Source organism: Rhinoderma darwinii, chromosome 1 (genome assembly GCF_050947455.1).
Source record: "Rhinoderma darwinii isolate aRhiDar2 chromosome 1, aRhiDar2.hap1, whole genome shotgun sequence".
Lineage (NCBI taxonomy): Eukaryota > Metazoa > Chordata > Amphibia > Anura > Rhinodermatidae > Rhinoderma > Rhinoderma darwinii.
Genome location: NC_134687.1, coordinates 623,701,929 through 623,715,099, shown reverse-complemented (window position 1 = coordinate 623,715,099; position 13,171 = coordinate 623,701,929).

Genomic DNA, 13,171 nt, shown 5'->3' with positions numbered 1-13,171 from the left:
TTTCGTGATCTCCTTTATGTTTGTGTTGTGGTGTATCTCGATGACATTTTGATTTTTTTCCCCAGATCCAGTAACTCATCAAAGTCATGTCCGCCAGGTGTTGCTCCGTCTAAGAGGGAATCGCCTTTATGCCAAGTTGGAGAAGTGTGTTTTTGAGAAGAAGTCTCTATCCTTCCTGGGCTACATGATCTCAGTCAGGGCCAAAAGATGGACCCCCAGAAGGTAAAGACTGTCCTAGAGTGGCTACGCCCCCTAGGCTTAAGGGTCATACAACGCTTTCTAGGATTCGCCAACTTCTACCAACTGTTCATCCCCAACTTCTCATCTTTGACAGCTCCTATATCCACCCTCACTAAGAAGGGTATGAATGCCAAGATGTGGACTCCGGAGGCTGAAGCCGCATTTGAATCCTTAAAGAAAGCCTTCACGTATGCCTCCATTCTGCACCATCCGGATGTATCCCTACAGTTTTCGTTAGAGGTGGACGCTTCCTCGGTGGGTGCTGGTGCACTGTTGTTCCAGAAAAGATCGAAAGGCAAGGCTGTGGTATGTGGCTACTATTCCAAGCTGTTTTCTTCCGCAGAGCGCAACTACTCGATTGGGGACCGGGAGTTACTGGCCATCAAGCTGGCTCTGTAGGAGTGGAGACATCTACTGGAGGGCGCAGTTCATCCTATCCTGATCTTCACAGATTATAAGAATTTGACCTACCTACAGACGGCCCAGCGGTTGAATCCTCGTCAAGCCAGGTGGTTGTTGTTCTTTGCTCGGTTCCGGTTCGAACTCCACTACCGACCCGCCAACAAGAATGTGAGGGCCGATGCCTTGTCTAGATCTTTTGAAACCGAAGACGCCATAGAATCTCCACAGATTATTATTGACCCATCCTGCATCTTCTCTGTGAATCCCGTACAAGTTAGTGACATTCCTCCGGGTAGGACTTTTGTACGTCTGGCTGACCGAGGAAGAATTATTCGCTGGGGTCACAGTTCTAAGCTGGCAGGTCACGCGGGTGCTTGTAAGACCCAAGATCTAATCACCCGTCACTTCTGGTGGCCCACGCTACCCAAAGATGTTATGGACTTTGTCTCCTCTTGCACAGTATGTGCATCAAATAAAGTTGCTCACTCCAGACCTGCTGGCCTGCTCCAACCACTGCCTGTGCCCGTTGCCCCGTGGCAACATTTCGCTATGGATTTTGTCACGGATCTTCCTTCTTCTGCGAGTTGCAGTGTGATCTGGGTGGTGGTGGATCGATTTCCAAAAATGGCTCACTTCATTCCCTTGACCGCCCTGCCATCTGCTACGTGATTGGCTGACCTCTTCATACAGCACATCTTCCGTCTGCACGGCTTGCCCCTGCATATTGTCTCAGACCGAGGTGTCCAATTCACCTCAAAGTTTTCGAGAGCACTCTGCGGCTTCCTCGGTGTAAAATTGGACTTCTCTTTGGCCTATCTTCCCCAGTCCAATGGGCAATTCGAGAGAGTTAACCAGATTATGGAGAACTATCTACGTCACTTTGTTTCCAGGCGCCATGATGATTGGGTGCAGTTGCACCCGTGGGCAGAGTTCTCTTATAACAACCACACCAGTGAGTCGACCACTTCCAGTCCATTCTTCATCGTCTACGGCCAACATCCTCGTATACCTCTTCCTGTTTCTACGATGTCCCAGGTACCTGCAGCTGATTCAACCTTCAGGGACTTTCTACAGATATGGCAACAGCAACCTAAAAGAATTGAGTCAAAGAACAAATATGATAAAGATTTATAATTTTTATTATTGCACAACAAAACAAATAAATATATTTACTCACAATTTAAAAAGACAAGGATGACTACCACAGTGTGGAAGAAGAGGCCAGACACATGTGTATAATGGGGCTACTGTTGTAGCATATGCATAAAAAAGATATATATAAGACCAAGGTGCATAAATTAATTAATAAATAAATAAATAAATTACTAACACCTGGATATACTTATCAGAAAGGACTATGTAAAGTCCCAAATGATAGTGTATGATTGTACTCATTGATGTAGCCTAACATTTAATAATGCATAATTCATTGATGTAAGTACACATGCAGCTAAGTGAAAGTAGCTTATCCATATTATGACACACTGTTGTCTGGCATCACACCCGACGCGCGTTTCGGCGAGGAACGCCTTCGTCCGGGGCTGGTGTCAGAGGACAGGAAGAGGGAACATATGTATGCAGAGAACCAATCAGCTGGGGTAAATGCCAAACAATTTGATTGCTCCCAGCTGATTATACCTGACAGCCGGAAGCAAGCGCGGCTTGTAGCGCACCACAGAGTTCAATGAACTCCTGAACAGTGCGCTTGCGCGAAATGCAGTGCTGACATGTGTATACCAGGTCAGCTAAACCTAACAGCTGATTACTCCCAGCTGGCAAGAAAGTCAGCCGGAGGCAGTCGCTGCTCGTGGCGCACCACAGGGTTCAGTAGGATCCTGACCAGTGCGCATATGCCAACTGCGCTACTGATATATATATACAGCTGGAGATCACCAGCTCGGTCACCTAGCAGGGAAAAGTGCGTGCCATAAAGAAAACCTCCTACATATTGCAAGGTTATACATCCCCACAGAAGACAAATACCATAACAGCCACAAACAGTGGCACATGTCATCAAGAATGCACATACATATCAAAAATGATTAGATATAAACTTTTAACAGTTACCAACGTCTCATAATTATTATGCTAAAATTGATAAATGAACTGTCCCTAACCTTTCCCTATCTCCATACGTATCATAATATGATGTTACATTATTATACAAAGTATATAACACATATATAACAACCATTAAATATAATATATTACATAAAATTCTTATATACACTTAATGAGAAATATGTGTATATATACAGTGAAGGAAATAAGTATTTGATCCCTTGCTGATTTTGTAAGTTTGCCCACTGTCAAAGACATGAACAGTCTAGAATTTTTAGGCTAGGTTAATTTTACCAGTGAGAGATAAATTATATTTAAAAAAAAACTGAAAATCACATTGTCAAAATTATATATATTTATTTGTATTGTGCACAGAGAAATAAGTATTTGATCCCTTTGGCAAACAAGACTTAATACTTGGTGGCAAAACCCTTGTTGGCAAGCACAGCAGTCAGACGTTTTTTGTAGTTGATAATGAGGTTTGCACACATGTTAGATGGAATTTTGGCCCACTCCTCTTTGCAGATCATCTGTAAATCATTAAGATTTCGAGGCTGTCGCTTGGCAACTCGGATCTTCAGCTCCCTCCATAAGTTTTCGATGGGATTAAGGTCTGGAGACTGGCTAGGCCACTCCATGACCTTAATGTGCTTCTTTTTGAGCCACTCCTTTGTTGCCTTGGCTGTATGTTTCGGGTCATTGTCGTGCTGGAAGACCCAGCCACGAGCCATTTTTAATGTCCTGGTGGAGGGAAGAAGGTTGTCACTCAGGATTTGACGGTACATGGCTCCATCCATTCTCCCATTGATGCGGTGAAGTAGTCCTGTGCCCTTAGCAGAGAAACACTCGAAAAACATAATGTTTCCACCTCCATGCTTGACAGTGGGGACGGTGTTCTTTGGGTCATAGGCAGCATTTCTCTTCCTCCAAACACGGCGAGTTGAGTTAATGCCAAAGAGCTCAATTTTAGTTTCATCTGACCACAGCACCTTCAACCAATCACTCTCAGAATCATCCAGATGTTCATTTGCAAACTTCAGATGGGCCTGTACATGTGCCTTCTTGAGCAGGGGGACCTTGCAGGCACTGCAGGGTTTTAATCCATTACGGCGTAATGTGTTACCAATGGTTTTCTTGGTGACTGTGGTCCCAGCTGCCTTGAGATCATTAACAAGTTCCCCTCGTGTAGTTTTCGGCTGAGCTCTCACCTTCCTCAGGATCAAGGATACCCCACGAGGTGAGATTTTGCATGGAGCCCCAGATCGATGTCGATTTACAGTCATTTTGTATGTCTTCCATTTTCTTACTATTGCACCAACAGTTGTCTCTTTCTCACCCAGCGTCTTACTTATGGTTTTGTAGCCCATTCCAGTCTTGTGCAGGTCTATGATCTTGTCCCTGACATCCATAGAAAGCTCTTTGGTCTTGCCCATGTTGTAGAGGTTAGAGTCAGACTGATTAATTGAGTCTGTGGACAGGAGTCTTTTATACAGGTGACCATGTAAGACAGCTGTCTTTAATGCAGGCACCAAGTTGATTTGGAGCGTGTAACTGGTCTGGAGGAGGCTGAACAATTAATGGTTGGTAGGGGATCAAATACTTATTTCTCTGTGCACAATGCAAATAAATATATATAATTTTGACAATGTGATTTTCTGTTTTGTATTTTTATATAATCTATCTCTCACTGGTAAAATTAACCTAGCCTAAAAATTCTAGACTGTTCATGTCTTTGACAGTGGGCAAACTTACAAAATCAGCAAGGGATCAAATACTTATTTCCTTCACTGTATGTATGAAATAATGATAAATAATGTCAATAATATATAATAAATAATATAAATGAGTATCCACAAAAGTGCAGTGAAAAAAATAAATAAAATATATATATATATATATATATATATATATATATATATATATATATATATATAGTGCATGTGTACAAATAAACATGTTATTACATAATGAATAAACAGTGAAAATTACACAATAACAAATATATAACGTGAATGAATGAAAGTGTGGCAATTAATGAAAATAAATAAAATAATGAATATAAAAAAATATATAATAAAAAAATGAGAAATAAAAAATAAAAAAATGATGAAAAATGAATAATAATGAATAAAAAGTAATAATGAAAGAACCAATATATATATATATATATATATATATATATATATAATATAAAGAATACATATATGAAAGATAATAAAAAGATGAATAAAATATTAAAAAACAGATATTGACAAAAGGGAAACCAAAACCCAGGTCCATACCTCTGTTGTAAGGCGGAATTCACACGACAGGGTTTCCCGGCCGGGTGACGGCCGTTCATAAATCGTCCGTCACTCGGCTGCATTAGGAGCAATAGACCCCTAATGGGGCTATTCACACGACCGATTTTTTGACGGGCCGGGAAAACCGGCCGTCAAAAAATGGGACATGCTCTATTTTCGGCCGGGTATGGGGCCGGGTAATACACGGCCATCACCGGAATGTGTCACGAGTGATGGCCGGGTCTACCGTCGCTCGCGCACTCTCTCCTCCTCCTCACAGCGCAGAGTGCATGTGAGGAGGAGGAGTGTATCCAATTCAGAAGAAGCGCTGTATGCTGGAGGTAGCACTTTGGGGGTACTGCTGTAGCGAGGTCCCTGCTCTACTATGTGCAGGGGTACTGTGTAGCAGGGCTGGGGTGTACAGCAGGTGGAAGGGGGCGCTGTGATGGCTCCCTTCCCAAATCTCCCTGGCCCGGCGAATCAGCCTCCTTTCCGCCCTGGCGCATCTTCAGGCGTCGCTACAGCTATAGCAGCCATAGCGGCTGCTAGCGGCGACATCTACCATGGCCAATGGCGCTGCTAGCAGCTGCTGCGGCTGCTACTGCTGTAGCTTCGTCCCTGCTCTATGTGCTAGCCCCACTTTAGCTCCCTGAAGGAGTGGAATCCCCGTGTGTTCGGGGATTCCGCTCCTGGACAGAGCGCTTGATGTCTCTGTCCATATATGGACAGTGACATCAGGGGAAACTCCTGAAGTGGAATCACCGGCCACATGGAGATTCCACTTCAGGAGTTGCCCATGATGTCCCTTTCCAGATTTTGAAAGAGACATCAAGCGCTCTGTCCAGGGGGACATACAAAAGAATGTTGAAAACTATTGAAATAAAAGAATGAACATTATTAGTAATGTGAAGATAATATAAAAAAGGGTATAATGATTTTTTTTATGCTTCGTAGACATGGCATGAACAGATGGAGATGAGGAGGAAATAAACACAAAATCCATATAAACAGACGTTTTTGGAAATTCCTGTGCTTGATAGACCTGGAATGAACAGTATCTATGTGTAGTTTAATTAGGCATCTGTTGCTCTGGAATATGTGTTCATGTCAGGGAAAAAAACGGATGCAAATCGGCCGGTAAAAACGGCAACACGGCCCGGAACGGAATCGGAACGGATGCAAACCAGATGCAAACCGGCCGGGAAAATGGACCAAAAACGGCAGATTTTCCTGGCCGACACTCGGACCCTGTCATTTGAATGAGGCCTAAGTGTTGTGTGCACTAAATGCCAAAAAATAGCATAATAATTTATTAACTTATGCATGAATGTGCAATATTGAACAAAACCCAATAATACTACATAGATTCTGTGATGAAAAATGTATATACAAAAATATATTTGCACACAAAAAATATATAAAAAAATATATAATATATGTATAATATAGTGATAAAATAGAGTAATGGCTAGTGAAAATATATATATATATATATATAATGTATACACACATATATACCTGCATAAACATATAAGAGTACACATTATGTGTATAAGTGTCCCCCAAACAATTACAAACAAATAAAACATATATGATAAAAGGAATATATATAAAAAATATATATAAAATAGAAAAATGTAACATATAAAAAGTATATAAATAAATGAAAAATATATAATATAAAATATATTGTATAAACTGTTGTGAAATAATAATGAAAGAGTAAAACATACCTATGTGTGTAAAAATACATATATGTGTATAAAAAAAGAGATGAATTGTAAACGCTGTGCCAAAAAGTATATATATACATGTGCATACATACGATATAATAAATAAATAAATAAATAAATAATAAGGTAAACGTAAGGAGAAAAGAAAAGTCTGGCAGCCACTGGATACAGGATTAAACCGGATGGAATAGATAGCATAAATGTACATCTTGGACACATAAAGCCCTCTAAACAAGCTCATAAGTCATCAATAAGATCACAGGACCTGAAATAAAATAAAATAAAAATAGAAAAGAAAGTTATTGAATACTTAAAATCATCATGTCATACAATGACACCTAAAAACACCACACGAAAGATCCTAACACCAGTTAGAGAAATGCTGCGAAGCCCAAACTCTCATTGAGCCCCATCGGATGCATAGTTTTAAGTTTCCAGATCCACCGAGCCTCTAAACGTAGAAGTCTCTTCATCAGAGATCCACCCCTCAGGCCCACTTCTATATGGTCAATGCCAATAAAGTGTAGACCCCTAGAGTCACACCCATGATGGAAAAAAAAGTGTCTGAGTATAGTTTTCAGTAGATCTGCCATTTCGGGTTTAGTACCTCTTGCAGCCTCGATCCCCTTCACATGCTCCCGTATCCTAACCTTAAATTCTCTTGTGGTCAATCCAACATAGATCAGGGAGCACAGACATTGTGCATAGTAAATCACCCCTTCGGTATGGCATGTAATAGGCCATGTGATTCTGTATTTGATCTTCTTTAACGAATCCCAAAATTCCTCACTTTCAATAACATTTGGGCAGGCAATACAGCGTCCACATGGTCGGCAACCCCAACGTGGTTTACCTGCACCAAAAATGGGTTTTGTTTTATTGGGATTATAGTGACTGTGAACCAGAGTATCACAAAGATTCATTGCTCGTCTAGAGGCTACAGCAGGTCTCAAAGGTAGCAACTCAAATAAAGTAGGATCCGTCCTCAATATGGGCCAGTACTTAGATAAACACTGTACCAATTCTCCCCATCTATCATGGTAAGTAGTCACATACCTAGTTTGTCCGGGCAATGTTTTCCTGGCTACAGGCTGTAAAAATTTGGATCGGCTTGTTTTACATGCTCTTTGATACGCCTTCCGTATGTTTTTCTTGCTGTAACCCCTGTCCAGGAACCGTTGTCTCAATGTAGCCGCCTGTTTCTCAAAATCTTCTTTAGTGCAACAAAGTCTCTTCATCCGAAGAAACTGTCCAGTTGGAATGGCTCTTATCATGTGTCTAGGATGGGAAGAAGACGCATGTAATAAGAATTGACAGATGTCTGTTTCCTGTACACATCCGTCTGTATATACCCACTATCATCACGTTTAATGAGTATGTCCAAAAAGTCCACTGCCCTATCCTCCATCCTCCAAGTTTATTTGATGTTAAAATTATTGCAGTTTAAGTCTGCCATGAAGAAATAAAACTCTTCCCTGGTACCATTCCATATAAGAAAAATGTCGTCAATGAACCTGGTCCAAAGTACAACCTTGTTCACCGACGGCAACTGATCGGACAAAAATAAATCTCTCTCCCACAGCCCCAGGAAAAGGTTGGCATAGGAGGGTGTGCATGCCGCCCCCATTGCCGTGCCCTGGAGCTGAAGGTAAAAGGAACCACCAAAGGTGAAAAAGTTATGTGTCAATATAAACTCAAGTATGGTTAATACAAATTGGATATTTGCAGGATCCATGCTGGTCATTCTCAAAAAATATGCTGCTGCACGTAAACCATCCTGGTGTCTGATGTTGGTATATAGTGACTCGACATCGCAGGTGGCTAACATCATACTAGGTTCAAGGTGAACCCCCTCCAATTTTTGAATGAGATCAGCAGAGTGCCTCAAATATGAGGGAAGTGTTTCCACCAAAGGTTTCAAAATGGCATCCACATACTTACTGAGGTTATCACATATGTTTCCTCTCCCTGAGATAATAGGGCGACCAGGTGGTGTTTTAGAGTTCTTGTGAATCTTTAGTAATAGATAGAGGCTTGCTATTGCAGGTTCTTGTACAATCAGACACTCCCTCAACTCAGCAGAAATGATACCATCATCCAGTGCTTCTTTCAAAATGCCCAAAAGTGCTGTACTAAAGCACAAGAGAGGATTAAATGTAAGCTTTTTGTAGCAGGTAGGATTTTTCAGATGGCGATACGCCTCTTTCTCGTACATGTCCGTTGGCCAGACAACCACATTACCACCTTTATCTGCTGGTTTATAAATAACATTCTGCAGTCTCCTCAGTTTTTTAAGGCTTTTACGTTCAGCCTTAGACAAATTATCATGTTTAATGGACACCGGAATTTGTTCAAACTCCTGTGTCACCAATTTAACAAATAGATCAATAGGAGGACACACTGCAAATGGTGGGAATCAAGTAGAACGTTTCCTTGTAGAAAACGGCATCCTACCTGCTGCAGGTTGTATCTGTTCATCCAGAAGTTGCTCTAGGCATCGTAGTGCCTCCAGTTCTTCTGATGTTTCAAAATTACTGCTGTCATTCTTCCTATGGTACCATCTCTTAAACAGAAGTGTCCGGGCAAACAAATGAAGATCTTTTATCGCTGTAAAAGTGTCAAAGTGTGAGCCAGGCACAAGGGTCATCCCCTTAGATAGAACCCCCATATCAGTAGCTGACAAGACATGATCCGATAGATTGATTACCTTAAGTTTTGTGTTGTCAGCCGGGGTTTCGGATAGGTCTTCCCTTCTTTGTCTATTATATCTACCAAAATCCCGTGACTCCATCTGATGTCCTATTTGTTTGCGTCTTTGTCGACCCCTATAGTTATTCCCATTGAACTGCCTGGGGTCTGTGGTACTTCGCGTTCTCATGCCCTGAGAAGCATCACTTGATTCAGATGTAAAATTTCCAGACGATATAGATGACCTTCTATAGGCTGCCCCCTTCCTAAATCCTGGGTTACGCCACTTGTACACACGATTTGAGGACGCATCACTCTGGTCACGTTTAAATTTGCCTTTCTTGATATCCTGAATCTCTTTCTCCCATTTATCCATATCGGATTCGAGTGACTGGAAGAAGTTTCCAAATTCCTCACTACTCATTTTGTCCTTGAGTTGTATTTGTGTCAACTGGATATCAGTATCAATGGTTCAATGGTACAATCATACACTATCATTTGGGACTTTACATAGTCCTTTCTGATAAGTATATCCAGGTGTTAGTAATTTATTTATTAATTTATTTATGCACCTTGGTCTTATATATATCTTTTTTATGCATATGCTATAACAGTAGCCCCATTATACACATGTATCTGGCCTCTTCTTCCACACTGTGGTAGTCATCCTTGTCTTTTTAAATTGTGAGTAAATATATTTATTTGTTTTGTTGTGCAATAATAAAAATTATAAATCTTTATCATATTTGGTCTTTGACTCAATTCTTTTAGGTTGTTGTTCTAACATATTATATGAGTCATCGCCAATGTTACTAGCAGTCATGGGTATTCACTGTGTTATATACCCTTCCCCCATATATTATTTGAAGTAAGTTACTTTGTATGACTTTCAAAGGGGTATTTGGGTTGTCCTCCGTATTGGTTGTGTAGATATGGCAACAGACCCGATCTTCTATCCTGTTGGCGATGGACCGCATGAAGAGAAAGGCAGATACAAGAAGACGGGCGCCTCCGCAGTTCCTTCCAGGGACTAAAGTCTGGCTGTCTTCTAGGAATATCCGGCTGAAGGTGCCGTCGTGCAAATTTGCTCCTAGGTTCCTTGGTCCCTTCGAAATCCTGCTACAGATCAACCTGGTATCCTACAAGCTGCGGCTCCCCCCTACCCTCAGGATTCCTAACTCCTTTCACGTCTCCCTGCTGAAACCCGTGGTTCTGAACCGCTACTCCAGGACTCCTAGCTCCACAGTGGCCCCTGGCGGCTCATCGGGGACTTTCGAAGTAAAGGAGATTCTGGCTACCAAGAGGGTGGGAGGAAGGACATTTTATTTAGTGGATTGGAGGGGGTTTGGTCCAGAAGAGAGGTCTTGGGAGCCAGAGGAGAACCCGCTCTGGTCCCAAGAAGAGGGGGCGTAAGAGGGGGGATACTGTAACGTCTATGGCCACGGTCCGTCGTTCGGTCGTTAACCTCGACGGCCGTGGCCATGGACAGCTTACCTCGTTGCAGCGTTGTCCTCCTGTCAGGCACCGGCACTCACTTCCATACTCAGAGTGTCTCCGGCGGGCGTTCGCACCCGCGCATGCACGGCCTTAAAGGGCCAGTGCGCGCATTTTTGCAGGAACTCTGCAATCTAGCCTAGGATGCCCCGGGCTATAAACAGGGCTCTGTCTCCTTGCTCTTTGCCAGAGCGTTGTACGTTACCCATTGTTTGTCGTGCTTATGGTCTCCCAGTGTCTTCCAGATTCCCAGTGTACCTTGCTCCTGTATCCTGTTTCCGTGCTACCTAGTGCTGTTGCCGTGCTGTGCTATTGCCGTGCTGTGCTACAGTCTACACTTGATCTGCTATGCCTCACCTAACGACTGTCCGCCGCCTGGTCCTGGACGTGCCAGCCTCGCTACTGTCTACAATTGCCTCAGGTACCCATGCTGAACTAATTGAACTCTATACTTACCTGTTTGGCCAGCTGCCATCCTGCTACGCGGTACGGCCCAGTGGGTCCACACCCCGCATCGTGACAGCCCCCCTGTAGATAGCTCCACACACAACCCCCCTTTTGTACATAGCGCCACACAACCCCCTCCTCCTTGTACATAGTGGCACACAACCCCCCTCCCTCCCCCTTGTACATAGTGCCACACAACCCCCCTTCCCCCTTGTACATATTGCCACACAACCCCCCTCCCCCTTGTACATAGTGCCACACAACCCCCCTCCCCCTTATACATAGTGCCACACAACCCCCTTATACATTGTGCACAATGCCGCCAGAGCGGAGAGCGGTAGAGGTAGCCTACTGCTGCCACTCTCCGCTATGCTTTTGATGTCACTCACCATCAGAAGAAGGCAGGAGTCTTGCAGCGGCATTCTCACTGGTGTCGATGCCGGCCCGGGAGTGGACCAGTCCAGCCACTAACCGAACGCCACCTACCCAAACGCATAATGGCATTATCTTATAGGCCTAGCGCATTACCCTCCGTGGCTGCTCCAATCCTAAAAGAACTTGTCCCAAACTCTTGAGTCGGCAAAGCTAAATGCCGCAAACATGACTTAAAGAGGCTCTGTCACCAGATTTTCAAACCCCTATCTCGTATTGCAGCAGATCGGCGCTGCAATGTAGATTACAGTAAAGTTTTTTTTTTTTCAAAAACGAGCATTTTTGGGCAAGTTATGAGCATTTTTATATTTATGCAAATGAGCCTTTCTTAAGTGCAACTGGGCGTGTTTAAAGTTAATTACAAGTGGGCGTGTATTGTGCGTTTTTACTTGTTTTACTAGCTGGGCGTTGGCACCAGGCATCGGCACCAGGCGACAGAGGCTACAGTTGATTCTGCAGCAGCATCGGCGTTTGCAGGTAAGTCGATGTAGCCTCTGTCGCCTGGTGCCGATGTGTCCTCGCTCGTCCGACACGATGCAGGACCTGGGGCAGGAAGTGACGTCACAGCGTGATCTCTCGAGAACACGCTGTGTGTCTGTGCCCTGCCAGAAGCTGGGTGTTAACGAAGAGAAGTGGATGATGCTGATTCGTCAGCATCATACACTTCTATTCACAACGCCCAGCTAGTAAAACAAGTAAAAACGCCCAAAACACACAAAACACGCCCACTTAGACTTAACTTTAAACACGCCCAGTTGTACTTAAGAAAGGCTCATTTGCATAAATATAAAAATGCTCATAACTTGGCCAAAAATGCTCGTTTTTGAAAAAAAAAAACACGTTACTGTTATCTACATTGCAGCGCGGATCTGCTGCAATACGAGATAGGGGTTTGAAAATCTGGTGACAGAGCCTCTTTAAAGGGAATGTGTCGCTAGAAATTATTATTTTTTTTCAGTTAAACAATTAGTATTTAAGGGATTACACATTGTTTTAATTGATTTATTTTTTTCACAAGTCAGGAAATATTATAAATTAGATTCTAATTTATAACATTTCCAGGTGCTGGCCACTAGAGGGAGCAGTTCCCAAAATTGCAGCATGGTCACTGTGGTAAAGCAACCTCATTTATTTATGCTGCAAATTTGGGGTGGACACACTCTCTTCTAGTGTTCCCCCCTCCCTTCTTCTGGCTAGTGCCAGGAGAAGGAAGGGTTTGAATGTCTTCAAACCTCCTACACTGTGTGCCGCCATTTTCTGAGCGACTGCACAGTGCTAGGAGGATTAGATACAGGGCTCAGCAAACAGTATCACATGAACATACACGAACATAATACACACATCATACACTAAGGGTATGTTCACACGCCCTATTTACGGACGTAATTCTGG